General features: G+C 50.6%; 1 pseudogene; it reads right to left on the bottom strand.

The window, feature by feature from the left end:
• Window positions 1–7,872: 7,872 nt before the first annotated feature.
• Window positions 7,873–11,543, bottom strand: LOC112119144 (annotated as a pseudogene).
• Window positions 11,544–16,624: the final 5,081 nt, after the last annotated feature.

Here is a 16,624-nt window from a genome sequence, read left to right as displayed (position 1 = left end):
CGGTGGGGGGAGGGGTGAAGTGATCATCCCAGAGAATTGGGTGTGTGGGGGAGGGTTATTAGTTGGGTTTGTGCTGCACGTTAACCCTGAAACCGCAGCCCCTCCTTTTACATTGCAAACCCATTTTAAATGGCCAACCCAACGGGTGCTTGGTATGGTTAATGATAGCAGTACTCTTTGAAACCATCCCCACATGTTAAGAAGGTTAAAAAAGCCAAAAGACTGTGTCTTACCATGGCTGCCTGCAAGCTGAAATCTGTGACCTGGCACTGCGTGAGTGATCTCTCACACCAAACAGGCAGGCCCTCAATATAAGAGGAAAAATGCGACCTTGTAACGAAAGCACATCTGCTGTGTAATGTGAACAGCAAAATGTAACGTGAAAGAGTGTACACATTGTTCTCTAAAATGTATCTTTTTTAACCACCTCTCCCTTCTCATCCACCAGCTGCAAATCGTTCTCCTTCACAGAGGCTCGTGAATATTCAAAAAAGGAAGCGAAGGACGCGTGATGAAATGTTTACAGAACTACAGACTGCCTCCCACGCTGACAGAGCACAGCAGAATGCGTGGAGGCAGTCAATGACTGATTATCGAAAAGCCCAATATGAGCGAGAGGAGAGGTGGCGGGCTGAATCGCGGGCTGAGGAGGAGAGGTGGCGGGCTGAATCGCGGGAGGAACAGAGGAAGTTGCGGGCTGAAGATGAGAGGTGGCGTCAGCTTGCACACAGAAAGCAAGAGTCCATGCTCCGGCTGCTGGAGCATCAAACTGATATGCTACAGCGTATGGTTGAGTTGCAGGAAAGGCAGCAGGAGCACAGACCGCCGCTACAGCCCCTGTGTAACTAACAGCCCTCCTCCCCAATGCTACAGCGTATGGTTGAGCTGCAGGAAAGGCAGCAGGAGCACAGACCTCCACTACAGCCCCTGTGTAACCAACAGCCCTCCTCACCCAGACACCCAAGAACACGGTGGGGGGGCCTCCGGCCACACAGTCACTCCAGCCCAGATGATTTCCCGAGCAATAAGTGTTACAGTTTTAAAGTTTTAAACTGCAGTGTGTCCTTTTCCTTCCCTCCTCCCCCACCCATCCCGGGCTACCTTTGCAATTATCCCCCTAGTTGTGTGATGAAGTAATAAAGAATGCATGAATGTGAAGTAACAATGACTTTATTGCCTCTGCAAGTGGTGCTTGAAGGGGGGAGGGTAGTAGGGGAGGGTGGGGTTGTTGGTTTACAGGGAAGTAGAGTTAACCGGGTTGGGGGGGGCGGAGATTTCATCAAGGAGAAACAAACAGAAGTTTCAAACCGTAGCCTGGCCAGTCACAAAACTGGTTTTCAAAGCTTCTCTGATGCGCACCGCGCCATGCTGTGCTCCTCTAACCGCCCTGGTGTCTGGCTGCGTGTAATCAGCGGCCAGGCGATTTGCCTCTACCTCCCACCCAGCCATAAATGTCTCCCCCTTACTCTCACAGAGATTGTGGAGCGCACAGCAAGCAGCAATAACAATGGGGATATTCTTTTCGCTAAGGTCTGAGCGAGTCAGTAAGCTGCGCCAGCGCGCTTTTAAACGCCCAAATGCACATTCCACCACCATTCGGCACTTGCTCAGCCTGTAGTTGAACAGGTCCTGACTCCTGTCCAGGCTGCCTGTGTACGGCTTCATGAGCCATGGCATTAAGGGGTAGGCTGGGTCCCCAAGGATCACGATAGGCATTTCAACATCCCCAACGGTTATTTTCTGGTCCGGGAAGAAAGTCCCTTCCTCCAGCTTTCTAAACAGAGCAGAGTGCCTGAAGACGCGAGCATCATGTACCCTTCCCGGCCAGCCCACGTTGATGTCGGTGAAACGTCCCTTGTGATCCACCAGGGCTTGCAGCAGCATTGAAAAGTACCCCTTGCGGTTTATGTACTCGGTGGCTTGGTGCTCCGGTGCCAAGATAGGGATATGGGTTCCGTCTATCGCCCCACCACAGTTTGGGAATCCCACTGCAGCAAAGCCATCCACTATGGTCTGCACGTTTCCCAGAGTCACTACCCTTGATATCACCAGGTCTCTCATTGCCCTGGCAACTTGGATCACAGCAGCCCCCACAGTAGATTTGCCCACTCCAAATTGATTCCCGACTGACAGGTAGCTGTCTGGCGTTGCAAGCTTCCACAGGGCTATCGCCACTCGCTTCTCAACTGTGAGGGCTGCTCTCATCCTGGTATTCTGGCGCTTCAGGGCAGGGGAAAGCAAGTCACAAAGTTCCATGAACGTGCCCTTACGCATGCGAAAGTTTCGCAGCCACTGGGAATCGTCCCACACCTGCAGCACGATGCGGTCCCACCAGTCTGTGCTTGTTTCCCGGGCCCAGAATCGGCGTTCCACAGCATCAACCTGCCCCAGGAACACCATGATTTCCACATTGCTGGGGCCTGTGCCTTGTGAGAGGTCTAGGTCCATGTCCATTTCCTCATCACTCTCGTCGCCGCGCTCTAATCGCCACCTCCTCGGCTGGTTCCGGTTTTGCTTTGGCATGTCCTGGCTCTGCATATACTCCAGGACAATGCGCGTGGTGTTCATAGTGCTCATAATTGCCGCGGTGATCTGAGCGGGCTCCATGATCCCAGTGCTAGCTATGGCATCTGGTCTGAAAAAAGGCGCGAAAGTAGTATCTGATGGACCAGGGGAAGAAGGGAGGGAGGGAGGGAGGGGCGAGTGACGACATGGCGTACAGGTACAGGGAATTAAAATCAAGAAAGGTGGCTTTGCATCAGGGAGAAACACAAACAACTGTCACACAGAATGCCCCCCCCCCCAAAGATTGAACTCAAAAGCCTGGGTTTAGCAGGAGGGAGGGGGGAAGCAAATGAATACAGAATAAATCTATTTTTTACATCTTAAGACGACGGTGCAGCATGACTGATAGCCCTCGGCATTTTCTGGGTGCTTGGCAGCAAATACTGGGCGCTTGGCAGTTAGCCTTCAGGTCTATTGCACAATCTGATACCCACTGCAGTATGACAACGATGGATACCAGTCATAATATACTATCTACTGCCCAAAAGGCAAGGGGTTGCTGCTGTGTAGCAATCTAGCCCCACGTCTGCCAGCCCCATGTCTGCCAGCACCCAGATCGCCCTCGGCCTCTTCTGGGTGCTTAGCAGACAATACTGGGTACTTGGCAGAAAATAGCATACTACGACTCTGCTAACGTGCGATGATCCAACAGGGCGCGTGGCAGAAAATGGCATACTACGACTGATAACCATCATTGTCTGCCCAGGTGCCCATGATCGACAGCCACTGCAGTACGATGATGATGGATACCAATCGTAATATACCATCTTCTACCAAAAGGCAAGGGGCTGGTGCAATGCAGCCCTACGGCTGCCAGCCCCACAGCTGCCCGCACCCAGATTGCTGATGAAGGCTACCAGTCATGCTGCACCATCTACTGCCAAAAGGCAGTTAGCTGCTGCTGCTGTGTAGCAATGCAGTCCCACGTCTGCCGGCACCTAGATGACATATGGTGACGGTGAGCTGAGCTGAGTGGGCTCCATGCTTGCCGTGGTATGTTGTCTGCACAGGTAACCCAGGTAAAAAGGCGCGAATCTATTGTCTGCCGTTGCTGTGACGGAGGGGGAGGGGCCTGACGACATGTACCCAGAACCCCCCGCGGCACTGTTTTGCATCATCCGGGCATTGGGATCTCAACCCAGAATTCCAATGGGCGGCGGAGACTGCGGGAACTGTGGGATAGCTACCCATAGTGCAATGCGCCGGAAGTCGACGCTAGCCTCGGTACTGTGGACGCGGTCCGCCGAACTAATGCACTTAGAGCATTTTATGTGGGGACACACACAATCGGCTGTATACAACCGATTTCTATAAAACCGGCTTCTATTAATTCGATCTAATTTCGTAGTGTAGACATACCCTGAGATCAAAGTCTGGCTCCGTGACTCTGAGGGAAAGTGCCATGGGATCTTTAACAGCCATAACTGACTGCTCAGGACTTCCATCTGAAGATGTCCCAATGATTATTCCATGCAGCCCCCATACACACAGCTTTGTTTCTGCAAACAAATTCCAGAGGCACTGTATTTTACAGGGACAAGAAAACTGACACTGAAATAACTCCGCTTGGAGAAAGCACGCTGAAGGCACTTTGGTTTATTTAGAGATATGCTCAGAGATGCTGTTTCTCTTTCCATCATTTCAGTGGTATACCGAGCACCCTATGAATAGGATCCATACTTCACCAGATGGCTCATCCAGAGATATCAGAGCCATGACATTCCAGGTGTCTGTGGACTATCCAACCTGCATCCCTTCCCTGGCATATTGAGCATCCTAGGAATATCCGAGCGGAATCTCTTCCCCATGCTGGGCACCTGGGGGACCGAAGATTTGTACCATCTTGTTAGCAGATTACACAGCCAGATGCTATCTGAGCTGTATGCTTTTGCTGGCAGATTGGGCAGCCGAGGTATACTCATCCCATGCCATTGCATTGGCACATTAGGCATCTGGTGAATATATCTGGTTCCATGTTGTTTCAACCACACTGGGGGCATCTGTAATATTTCTGAGCCACACTGATTCTCTGGGAGCATGGGAAGCTGGGAAGTATGTGATCCACATTCCCTCAACATCCGGATGGCTACCCAGGGACTATCAGACTGGAACTGTTTCATCAGTATATTGCTAAATCCCAAGAATATCTGATCTATACTCCCTTCACTGGGACACAGGGCAGCCTGAATACTGAACTATCTGCTGGGGTGGAGGGAAGGACTTGCACTGCAGACCTGATGCTTCTTTGGCATATTTCATTTTAACTTGAAACACAGATCGGGCCGCGGGATGAGAGACCATCACCATCAGGCCTGAATCCCCAAGCTCAGTTACAGATCCAAATCTGAGCTTTCCCAAAATTTGGGGACATGTGAATCCAGTGTCCCCGTTGGGTCCATTGCAGCCTTCAGATCCAGATCGTCTCTAACATTTCGGCAAGTTTGGCTCGAGGGTAGCTGTTTGGACCCATTTGTAGTTAAGCTAAATGAAATTAAACCGATCGTATTTTATTATTTCAATCACTTTATTTCTAATAATAATTATAATAATTTTTGCATGATGTGCTCGGTCTACAGAAAAATATAATCCCTGCTGAAATGGGGCACTGGCACTTGAAAGTTGTGTGAAAGGCCAGTTACTCTGTTCCAGGTGTTTGGAATAACAGAACTAGCCATTGGGCAAGAGGGAAACGGTCTTGGGGAGCAATCACGGGTGGGAGAGGGAAAGTAAGTGGCCATCCCAGACCACTGTCCCTTTAAGCCCAGCTGTGGGTCACACAAGGGCCATAATCTCGATTTGCTGCCATCCTTCCAGAGCTTCCTCCATGAGGCACAGCAGCAGGCAGCACACCTGCTCCTGTCCTGCCTGGGGGGTCCTGAGTTGGGATGAAGGGCTGGGGAAAGAGGAGATGGCGCCTGGGATGGGGAAGTGTTATCCAGAGATTCCAATGAGTTTAGACCAATGCAAGGGTCTTTGCAATGGACATTTCAGATCTGGGGCTTTTCAGGGGGGGTACCAGGCTGTAACTCACTCCAACACACCCTCTTCCCCAAGAACTTGGAAGGGGCCGTGATTGCCCAAGAAGTACCAGTGTGGGAGCACCTTGTGCCCGTCCTAATATTATACAGGGGATTTACTGCAAAGACCTTTGGCAAGTGAGCATTCACATGCTCTCGCAGTTAGAGCAGGGAACTGGGACCCAGGACTCCTGGGTTCATAGAAGAGACCTATGCAGGATTCTTCCCTATTGCCTGTTTTCTAGAGTTTAGTCCTAAATATCCCAAGTGATGGAGCTCCCAGACCACCTTACGGATCTCACCATCAGGAAGGCTGTCCTGATAGTCCCTTTCCTAGTACCATTACTTGCATTCCAAGCTCTTTGAGGCAGGGACTGTCTCTTTGCTATATACAATGGGACTGCGGGCTCTCAGGCTACTGCAAAACAAATAATAACTGTTATCCCATTCCTCCTAGTTAATCCCGAATAACATAAATAACCCTTCTCCTTTCTTGGAGTTCACAGCCTTCCAATATTGACAGGTGGTTACCACGTCCCCTTTCAGTCATTGCTTTGCTAAACCAGACAGATTTAGCTCTTTTAATCTTTCCTCACCTCCTTGATCATCCTTGTCATTCTTCTCTTAACTCCTTCCAGTCTGTCGATGTGCATCTGGGAATGTTGTGCCCAGGACTGAACATGATATTCCAGATGTGGTTACCCCAGAGACATCAGACGCCAGAACTTGCAGTAAGCCTCAGCATCCACAGCTGGGTCCAGGTTTTCAGAAGAGCTTCAGCTCCTGCTTAAGCACCTAATTAAAGGGCAAGCTTTTCTGACAATGAAACCTGGCCCACAGAGAGGGACTAATGCCTCTCTGCTCATGACTGCGTGACCTTGGGCAAGTCACTTACTTGCCCTCCCTGTAACTCAGTTTCCCCATCTGTAAAATGAAGATAATGATATGAGGCTGAAGGCTAATCAGCTAATGTTTGCAATGGGCCCTGATGGAAGGCACCAGAGCCAGGCAAAGTGTTATCATTGCAAGAAACCACAGGAGATCACATTCCCTCACCAGCTGGACATAACTAGTAATGAAATTCTTTGGAATCATTTAAAATATACATGAGACCCAGGCTCTTCTCTACCCGGAAACAGGCTGTTATTTATACCCTCGCTGCAGATAGGATATAAACCGTTACAGGTCTCATAGGAAGCATCTTTCACAGCTAATCATTTTCTTTCCTTGAGTGCTTGCAAACCAGATACAGCCTCCTTTCAACTAGGTGCTCCACTCTCCAGTCTGTTGTGTTCCCTTGCTCCCACCCCTATCCCTTCCACCCTCTGCATCCTCTGGCAAGAGGAGAGCCCAGGCTGCATTAGGATCCTGCAGCTGCTGGGACAGGCTTGGGTACAGTCCTGCTTCCGATGCACTGCAAGGAGGTGCAGAGAACCTGTGCACCTGCCTAAGGTTCCCCTGAAATGCATCCAGCTCTGATCTTCTCCCCCTGGCTAGCTTAGAGGGAAATCTTGCCAACTGTGCTCCCCAGCACTGCACGCACATCATTTTTTGTTCCCCTACAACCCAGCCCTTACCATCCCTGGAGCACTGGAGCATCTTTACAACTGTAACCTCAGCAGCACTCCACTGCTCCCCAGCAGAATGTGGAGCATTAAAATGAAGGCCCTGAGTGACATTTACCTGTGTACAAAAGGCGAGAGAAAGCCTGTGCTTCTCTTAAGCACAGCCCTCGTGCTGGCCCTTTGCACAGCAGGGACTAAGTGGGACTGAAGTGATGCCCAGTGATGCCCAGTGATGCCACTCTGTGTTGACCCCGCTACACAGAGTGGAATTTCACTCCTCACCACATTGCGCAGTAGCTCTCCAGAGGACAGCTGTGTTACTGCAGCTTTCAGTAGCAGTAAGTGCATCTAGTCAATGTCCATTTGGCTCCTTCAGTCGAATGGCCCCTTTGATCTCTTTGAACACCACTGCCTGAATGAAGGGTACGGGGTTAGGGCATGCTAGGTAGGGGCACTTCCTAACCCTCAGGAGTCCGTTTACCCATTCCCCAGGCAAGCCAGTGGCAGGAGAGTCAGCTTCGGAGCTTCTTGCCCATATCCTAATGTCCTTCATGAGAGACCTGGCCCATGGCTGTTGGCATCACAGGATCCAGGACATCTCAGCACCAGTCAGAGGAAGCTGGAAAAGCCCTGCCCTCCGGGCTCATCTGCGTCCCCTGTCCTGACGCGGCCCATTCTGATTTCTGCAGCAGGGTCAGTCAGCCGGGGGCAGGGATGGCACCACTTTAGTAATAATCAGAGTAATCCTCCTCTTCCTCACTGGCTGTGGGAGCCTCTTCTCCTGGGTTCACTGGGGAGCTAAACAGGGAAGGGGGAGCAGCTTCTGCAGCAGGACACACAGGGCAGGAAAGAGGGATAAAGGAAAGGGAGAGGCAGGATCAGTGAAAGGGATAAGAGAAGCCCAGGTGGGCTCTGTAGCAATTGTTCCAGTTTCTGCCTCTGCCCATAGCGTAACATCTTGGGAGGGTGTTTCTGACCCGGGCCTTTCCCCACTGAATGCCATGCAGCGGACATGAGACTAGCCCCTGCCTCTGGCTCACAGGGGAGCTCTGCAGACTGTCTGCACATGGGCTGGCACATCCCGAATCTCTCTCCCCCTCCACCTCTCTTCCTCTGGAATGAGCGGGACAGGGGCCCAGCCTCAGATCTTATCATTTCACCTCCAGTTTCCCCTAAAAATGGGGACAGAGCCAAGGATTTCATTGCAAAAGGCCTCCTTCCCTCCCTCCCAACCTCCCTTTCTCCCTCTTTCTGTCCCCCTTCCCTTCATCCCCGATTGCCTTCTCTCCCTTCCCCCTCCTCCTTTCTCCCTGTGTCTACCCCTCCCCTCTCCAGCAACTCTGCCGGTGTAACATGGTGTTTTCCAGGGAATATATCAGATCTCCTGCCCGATGGTTACACAGATGCAACTCAGTTGAAGTCAGCTGAGCTGCCCGGGTGTAACTGAGGGCAGCATAAACCTGCCCTGACATACGAAGCCATGACAACCAACATTTCATTGCAACCAGGCTTGCCTTTGATTCTTTGGGTCAAGGATGGAGCTTGGGCCCTTCCGGAGGCCTCATACTGAGAGCGTGAGACTGTTTCCTTGCATGCACACAAAGTGGGCAGGGACACAGGGTACCTGCACTGGCGACAAGAAGAGTAGCTTTGGCAGTGGCATTGCCCAGCTTGTTGTGTGCAATGCAGAAGTAGGTGCCTCCATCCGCCATCCTCACCCCTTCAATCTGCAGCCAGCTGGACAGCTCATATTTCAAAGGGCCACCCCTGGACTGAGAGCAGGAAGAGAGATAGGGCAAATGAGTCCCACAGTCGATCGCCAAGCTGGGCCGTTCAGGAAAATGCACACACCCAGAGGGCCTCCAGCTCTCACTGAGCGTGGAGGAGACTCACCGAGATGGAGATAAGTGTGTGATGCACATGGGCAGAGGTGCATGTCAGGCTCATTCACGAGGGCTGAGCTGAGTTGGGATCATTCACCTGAGCGGAGCTGAGTCAGGGTCATTCACCTGCATGGAGCTGCCTCAAGGACCCTCACCTGGGTGGAGCGGAGCTGGGGGACCCTTTGCCTAGGTGGGGCTGTGACTGTGTCACTCACCTGGATGGAGATGTGAGGATCATCTCCAGGTAGATCAAATTCTTCTTCATCCTTCCTCCATTCCACAAGGGCCATGGGGTAGGCAAAGACCTCACACATGAAGATCACATCATGGCCCGACACGTTTACCTGGTCTTGGGGATGGTGCTTGATCTGGGGAACTGCACAGAATCCAGACAAAAGGCCGAGGATTGTAGAAGCTCAGGAGGTCAGAACCTAACCCGCCTCCATCACCAGACAGAAATGAACCTCCCCTAACCAGAATCATACAGGCTGCTGCAGGAAGCATGGCAGAGATTTAAACAATCAAAGCATCTTATTAAGCAGCAGCTACTCCTATCCTATCTAGCCACTCACTCTGCCTGGTCAGTCTACATGGCTAGGAGATAACACAAGTCACCTTATATTGTAATGAGTGCGGCAATGAACCACGCCCTCTGCCTGATCCCAGCCCACCGTATCAGAGGAAACAGACAATGTGAGAAATACACTGAATTCATTGTTGATTTTAGGTGTCATTGATGGGTCTGAGCCACAGAGTTCGGATTCGGATCCAGGTTGTAATTTCCCTGAAATCTGGGAGCGATCAGATCTGCAATTTGGCTTTTGGCCCATCTCTAGCCATTAATAATAATCACTACCATTAGCTTGCATTTCTCTAGAGCCTTTCATCCCAAAGGATCCCTGTGCTACAGGCAACTCTTACACACAGAAGTAGCCCCAGGGAAGTCAGTGGGAAAACTTGCATGAGTAAGGGCTACTGTTGGTGTGAGTAAGGGTTGGAGAAATGGGCCTTCTGTCCCTAACCCCCACATATGATACATACAATACATATGAGCAAATACACGTGGCGTATACATAACCACATTTTAAAGTGCCATATCCCCAGCTGGGGTAAATCAGCACCTCTCCAATCACTTATCTCAGCTGATGATCTGACCCCATATACTTATGTACAGTACATATGTATGTTATCTACTTATGGTACATACAGATATACACAGTACATACATTCACATATGGTACATACATATAGTACTAATACAATAAACCTATGGTACATGCACATATACAATAACATGGCACATAAGACACTGTGTACATATATCCATATGGTACTTGCATACTATATATATATATATATATACAAACAATACATATGGACCATATATATGGTACACACACACGGTATATACATAAATCATAACTGGAGTGCAGCTGCCTGTACATGGGATGGTGAATGGATGTGTTCGATTTTCATGTACACATGCACCTGAATATTCTCTCTGCCCAACCTCCTTTCATTATACATCAGCACCTGAAGGAATCCGGCTCTGGCTTTTAAGGCACGCCTGGGAGGGGGTTGGGGAGCTAGCTTGCAGGGGAGCCCAGCGCACAAGGAAATCAGATTTGCAGGACAGCTCTGAAAGCCCTTTAAGACACTCAAGTCCCCTGATCTCTTGTGTGGATTGATCAAGGAAGGAGGTGAAAGGGTTTGCTGGCAGAAGGAGAGATTGAGAGGCTCCACCTGCCCAATAACAGCCTTGCTGAGAGGCCCAGAATGCTAAAGACATCCCTGAAGGGCCCTCCCAGCCAGCCAAGCTGTCCAATGATAGATGCCTGGCCAATTGAATCTGGCCATGGCTTGGAGGATTCTTCACCTCACCCCAGGTATGCTGGAAAAGTGGCTGGATTCCTCATCTATCCCTGGGACACCTTCCCCCTCCCAGTCTCTCCCCAAGCAGCAGAGGGCAAACAAGGAGGTGGGCCATTACCTGCTTGGCAGGGCCCCTCACTGGTGATGCTGAGGTTCCACTTCTCTCTCTTACGCACGGCCTCCTGGAACTTGCAGATGTTCTGGTGGGTGATGTGATCGGAGCCACACACGGCCCCCTGGGACCTGCACACACATTGCGGCTTGGGGATCCCCCCATAGCCTAGCTCCTAGATGTCCAGCTGGCACTCCAGGTTCTCTCCGCACCTCCCATAGAAGGTGCCACTGCCATCCAGGTCGCAGGGCTGCCCCTCGGCATTCCCGCATTCCAGGCAGCAGCCGCAGTGGTCACGCACCAAGCCTGCTGGGCAGGCTGTGGCTCTAGGGCACAGCTGTGGCACACACTGGCACTGCCCTTCCGCACCCTCTTCTGCCCACTTGAGTCTGGTGGGATGCAGCAAGCAGGAGGCTCCATGGAAGGACCAAGCCAGACCCATCACCAGCAGTAGCAACATCCTGCAGACTATCTCCGGGATCCTCTTCTCCCCTGCAAGGAACAGGGCACCACGTCTCCTCTGATCCATTGGGAAGCGTGAGCTGGGTGCAGATGGAGCCCCACATCCCGATCCTCTTGTTTCCACTCAGAGCCGAACACTAATAACTCCAGCAGCATGAGCTGCCCTCCTCTCCCCGCCCTCTTCTCACACCCCCATGGCAGGCAGGCTCTGGTTTCAATCAACAGACAGGACAGAGCAAGAGGAAAGAGGATGTCTTTGGAGGGATCCAATCCAGCCCTGGCTGGGCTCCTCCGGAGACCATCTGTGTCCCACAGATGCTTCCCATTGAGAGTTGCATTGCAAAGGGAGATAAATGCAAAAGGATCTTGCCTTGTCTTCATAGTCAGCTGGGTGGGTTTGTGAGGAGGAAGCACATGGAAAGGCCTGCTTTCTCCTCAGTCTCTCCTCCTCTCCAGTACTCTGCATTTATCTTTTTGCTCTTTCACCCTCACTCTTATCCTGTCGTCCTCTTTATCTATATATGGCAATAAGAGCTATATAGAGATAAAGCTCCTTGTAGATTTTGTCCAGGTTTTTCAGCCATCCTATAGACTTCTATAGCAGGGACAGAATTCGCTATTCAGTCCTAGCGGAGGGATTCACAACACCTATAGAAAGGTGATCTATCCAGTTCTATGGGACTTTCCCCTAAGGGTTCTCTGTAAGGGTACGCCTACCCTTGGAGCTGAGGGCGCAATTCCCAGCCTAAGGAGACATGCTCATGCTAGCTCTGATTGAGCTAGCACGCTGAAAAGAGAGTGTAGCCAACGTGGCATGAGTGGCGGGACGGGCTAGCTGCCCTAAGTACGTGCCATGGGGCTGGGGATGTACTCGGGGCAGCTAATCCATCCTGCCGCCCATGCTGCCATGGCTACCCTCTGTTTTTAGTGTTCTAGCCGGATGAGAGCTCACACAAGTGTGTCTCCTTGAGCTGGGAATCACACCCCCAGCTCCAAGTGTAGCCAAACCCTAAAAGTATTGCCGCATTCTCCTGTAAGCTCCCAAACCCTACAAGTCTCCAACCTGTCTCATTCTGGTATAAATCAGGAGCAGTACCATTGGGATCAAGGGAGTTACACTGGTGTAAGGGAGATCAGAACTAGGCCTCAGCTCTTGCATTAGTGACAGAGTGCGGTTGGTGAAACACTGGAGTATTTTAAAGAAGCAGTGGGGTTTTCTCTTTCTGTCTCTTCCCTTTATCTTTCCTCCTCTCACCCTCCTCTCTTTCCTTTGGATCCCTTCCCTCTCCCTCACACTCCTTATGGCCTGATTCTGATTCACTACCACACTGATTAGTACCTTACTCCACAAGCAGTGTCACTGGCTCCATAGGGGCTATTCCTGGCACAAAGTATTATTCCCTGTGCATAAGGGCAACCTGTTTCCTTTCTTTTCTCCAACCTCCCTTCCTCATTGATTCTTCCTTTCTCAGCTGTCCCTACTTTGCTGAGATCTCCCCCAGCCCCAGGAGTCTCCATTGCCCATCTTGTCTTCGCAGATGCTAAGCCCAAGGTTGATCGACTGCTGTATGCAGCCACAGAGCGATCCTGGACCTTCCACCTCCAAACACAGCCCAGCACAATCCCTGCGGGGAAGGGAGAAAAATCCTCCCTCCGCTTGTATTTATCTCTGCTGATCAGTTGTGCAGGTGGCACCCTCAGAGACAGCAGGTGTGACTGTGACAGCTTGCCTGACGGAGTCTAGCAAGCAGCTGTTCTTCCTTTCCCGGAGGCAGCACTGTGTGTTCAGCCCCTGGCCTCCATTCTAGCTTTTGTTTGGAATGAGACTTGATAATTGAGGCCAGACTCCTTCCTGCTGAGCTGCTCAGATCAGAGGGGAAATTTACTTGCCCTTCACTTTGCTTTGACTTTCCCAGATTCCTTTTCAAGTTCCTGCTGGCCCCAGATCAAGGTCATTTGGGCAGTTTGAGTGATCATAGAGCTCTTTCAAGAAGGAAAGACAGCTGGATGTGGGGCTGCTCTGTTCTTTGGAGAATTTTCCAGGAAGAAAGTGTAGGGAAAGGAGATAAATTGGTGGAAGGGAACTACTCTCTGTGTCAGTTGAGGCAAGGATTGTAGGCACAGGCAGTCTGGGTGGTACAGAAGTTAAAAGTGCTGAGATCTTTCATGGTTGGTGGGCTATGTTCAGAGCTAGGAAGATTTCTGGGGCTGGCAAGAATGCAAAAGGTCAGAGCTTATTGTTGGGGGTACCACAGCCCGTATGTCAGATCTACAAACTCTGATGATCAAAGTCTTCATCTCACCTTCGCCCACATACATCATATACCTGTGCTCACTGCTTCCAAGCTCCTATTCTGCCCACGCATGCCCTGTAAACCTGACATGAGACAGAAAAGAGATACCAAGAAGGAAGTTAAAATGGAGTTGCAACTACTGCTGTCTATTCGCAGGGTGCCTGCCGTGATGGGTCTATAAATGCCGTGCAATGAAGAGCAAATACAAAGCATTTCAAACCTAAAAAAACAGCCAGACAAATAAAGCACATGGCTACATAGCAAAATCATGCCACAACCCAGCAACAAAAGGACTCTCAACTCATTAGAGGGAGGGGGAAATAGAAAAGGGAGGAGATGCACTTGTGAAAGTGGCATAAAACAAGGAAGGGGTGAAAGTCTGATCCTTTGCTGTACCTCTGAGTTGTGTATATGGCATCTGGATACTGTGTTGATGGGATAGATAGATAGATAGATAGATAGATAGATAGATAGATAGATAGATAGATAGATAGATGGCTGAATAATCTGTTCCTAGGACATGAGGCTAGGATTTGTTTTGTTTGCCTTTTGCTTTAAAAATTTGAGACTTAGCTAAAGCTGCATGCAGCTCAGAGTTGGGGGCTACAGGGCCATACATAGTACAGGGTAAAGCCAACATTTTCAGTAATGGCCTCTGATTTGGAATGCCCAATGTGAGATACCTCCTGGACTCCAGTTTTGATGAGTACCCACAGCTCCGACTCAAATGACTGTGGGTTGTAAAGGCTCAGCCCCTCTACAGCTCAGACCCAAGATGTCTCAGATTAGGCACCCAAAATTAGTCACCTAAACTTAGAGGCTGTGTGTGAAAATTTGGCTGCAAGCAGCCACTCCCCAACATCTTCCCTGAGCTCCTTTTCCCAGTGAGTTCTGTGCTGGCACCATGAGCTTCTGCACTCTTGAACATTGTCACCCGGAAGTTCCCGATGTTAATTCATTTATCAGGAATCATATAGTTCTCTACCTATTGTTGCATCTTGGTCACTGCATGAGACAGTGCCTCTATTCAAAAGTACAACGGTTGGTTTGAAAGTAATGCAATATATGTAGTACACAATCAGCAATAACCCAAATACGATTAATACATTTAACGATACAATTTAGATATTAGCAGCCAAGCATTCGGGTACATCACTCATGGAAAGTTATACAGGGAGTTGGTTGTGGAAAGCAAATATATGAATGAGTGAAGATTGTCCTGCAGTAATTGAGAATTTAGGATAGGTTGTCCGTTAGAAAATACAATCCATCAGGGAAGTATTTCCATCCACCACTGTCATCTATTCCTTCCCCAGGTGAGAATGTTGTCTAAATAATACAAACATCTTGCATCATAGCCGATATTCAATCTGGAACCATGAGGGGGCACCAAAGTTTGCATCATCCCTGTCTGTGGAGTCATGATTTGGTTGAAACTAGCGAATGTGTGTGTGTTGGGCAAGGGGGAAATGGGAAGGAGAATAGGGCAAATTAAAAAGTAAAAATCCCCTTTCTTTCCATGCATGCCGTCTCTGGTGCTGATAAAGATCCTGAAATGCTTGGTAATGCCATGTGCTTAAATTAATAGACAGAGAGATGGTATCAGCCAGGCTAGGCTCACAACCAGCATGGCAGAGGTAATGTCTCTTGGATTTATAATGACTTCAGAAACAAAACAGCCAGCTGGTCACATCTGATTTTAGGTAGAGGAGCGGTTCTAAGGGGTGTAGATGTATGGTACTTTATAAATAAACAGCAACCAACAAAACAACAATGATAATAGAGATGTTTCCATATGAACCAATATGCAGTTTGGATTGGAAATTGCCAGTCACAATTAAGATGTCTCATCAGAGCTGTGTATGGCCTCAGGACAGAAAAAGCAGCTGGGTCCTGTAAGTCAGGATAGAGGAGCAATGTAGGGCTGGATAGCAAGGGGGAGAGGAGTTGTACTGTAGGGCTTGGTAAAGTGCATTAAACAAACTGGGGTAGGAAGGGCTGGAATAGTGTGTGTGTGTGGTGGGGAGGGTACAGATCAGGGTGCAAATACCTCAGTGTTGCTGAGTGAAGAGCCAAGGGAATATGAGAGTGCATAGGTGAGGACTAAGGTACATTACAAGAGCTGCGTATGTGAGGAGGGTGTCTCAGCTCTGGGCTGGGGTAGGCAGTGCAGTGCATGGTAAGATACAGTGGTACAGCAGTGCCCCAGGCACACACCCGGTGGGGAGTGCAGGACAGAGCCAGATGTAGTAGCAGGGCAGTGCCCCTGGCACGGGGCAGGGGGAGGGTGCAGGGCAGGTCCAGATGCAGTGGCAGGGCAGTGACCCCAGCACGGGGCTAGTTGGAGATGCAGTGCATGGTCAGATGCAGATGAGGGTGCAGTGCACAGTCAAATGCAGTGGCAGAGCAGTGACCCTGGCACACGGCTGTGGGGGAGAGTGCAGGACAAAGCCAGATGCAGTAGGAGGGCAATGCCCCTGGCCAGGGGCAGGGGGAGGGTGCAAGGCAGGTCCAGATGCAGTGGGAGGGCAGTGCCCCTGGCATGAGGCAGGTGAGCAGCGCAGTGCAGGACCAGATGCAGTGGCAAAGCAGTGACCCTGGCACACTGCTGTGGGAGGGAGGGCAGGACAAGGCCAGATGCAGTGGGAGGGCAGTGACCCTGGCACGAGGCAGGCAGGGGAGGGGGCAGGACAATGCCAGGTGCAGTGGCAGGGCATTGCCCCCAGCACAGGGCTAGCTGGGGGTGTAGTGCACGGTCAGATGCAGAGCCAGGACAGTGCCCCCGGCACGGGGCAAGCGGAGGGTGCAGGGCAGGCTGCCCCTTTGGCTCACAGCCCGGTCCCGGCCTGTTGCT

This window comes from Terrapene carolina, unplaced genomic scaffold (assembly GCF_002925995.2).
Source record: "Terrapene carolina triunguis isolate 2854851 unplaced genomic scaffold, T_m_triunguis-2.0 Scaffold53, whole genome shotgun sequence".
In the NCBI taxonomy this organism is placed as follows: Eukaryota; Metazoa; Chordata; order Testudines; family Emydidae; genus Terrapene; species Terrapene triunguis.
Note: the sequence above shows the minus strand (reverse complement) of the source record. Positions and strands in the feature narration are given on the sequence as shown.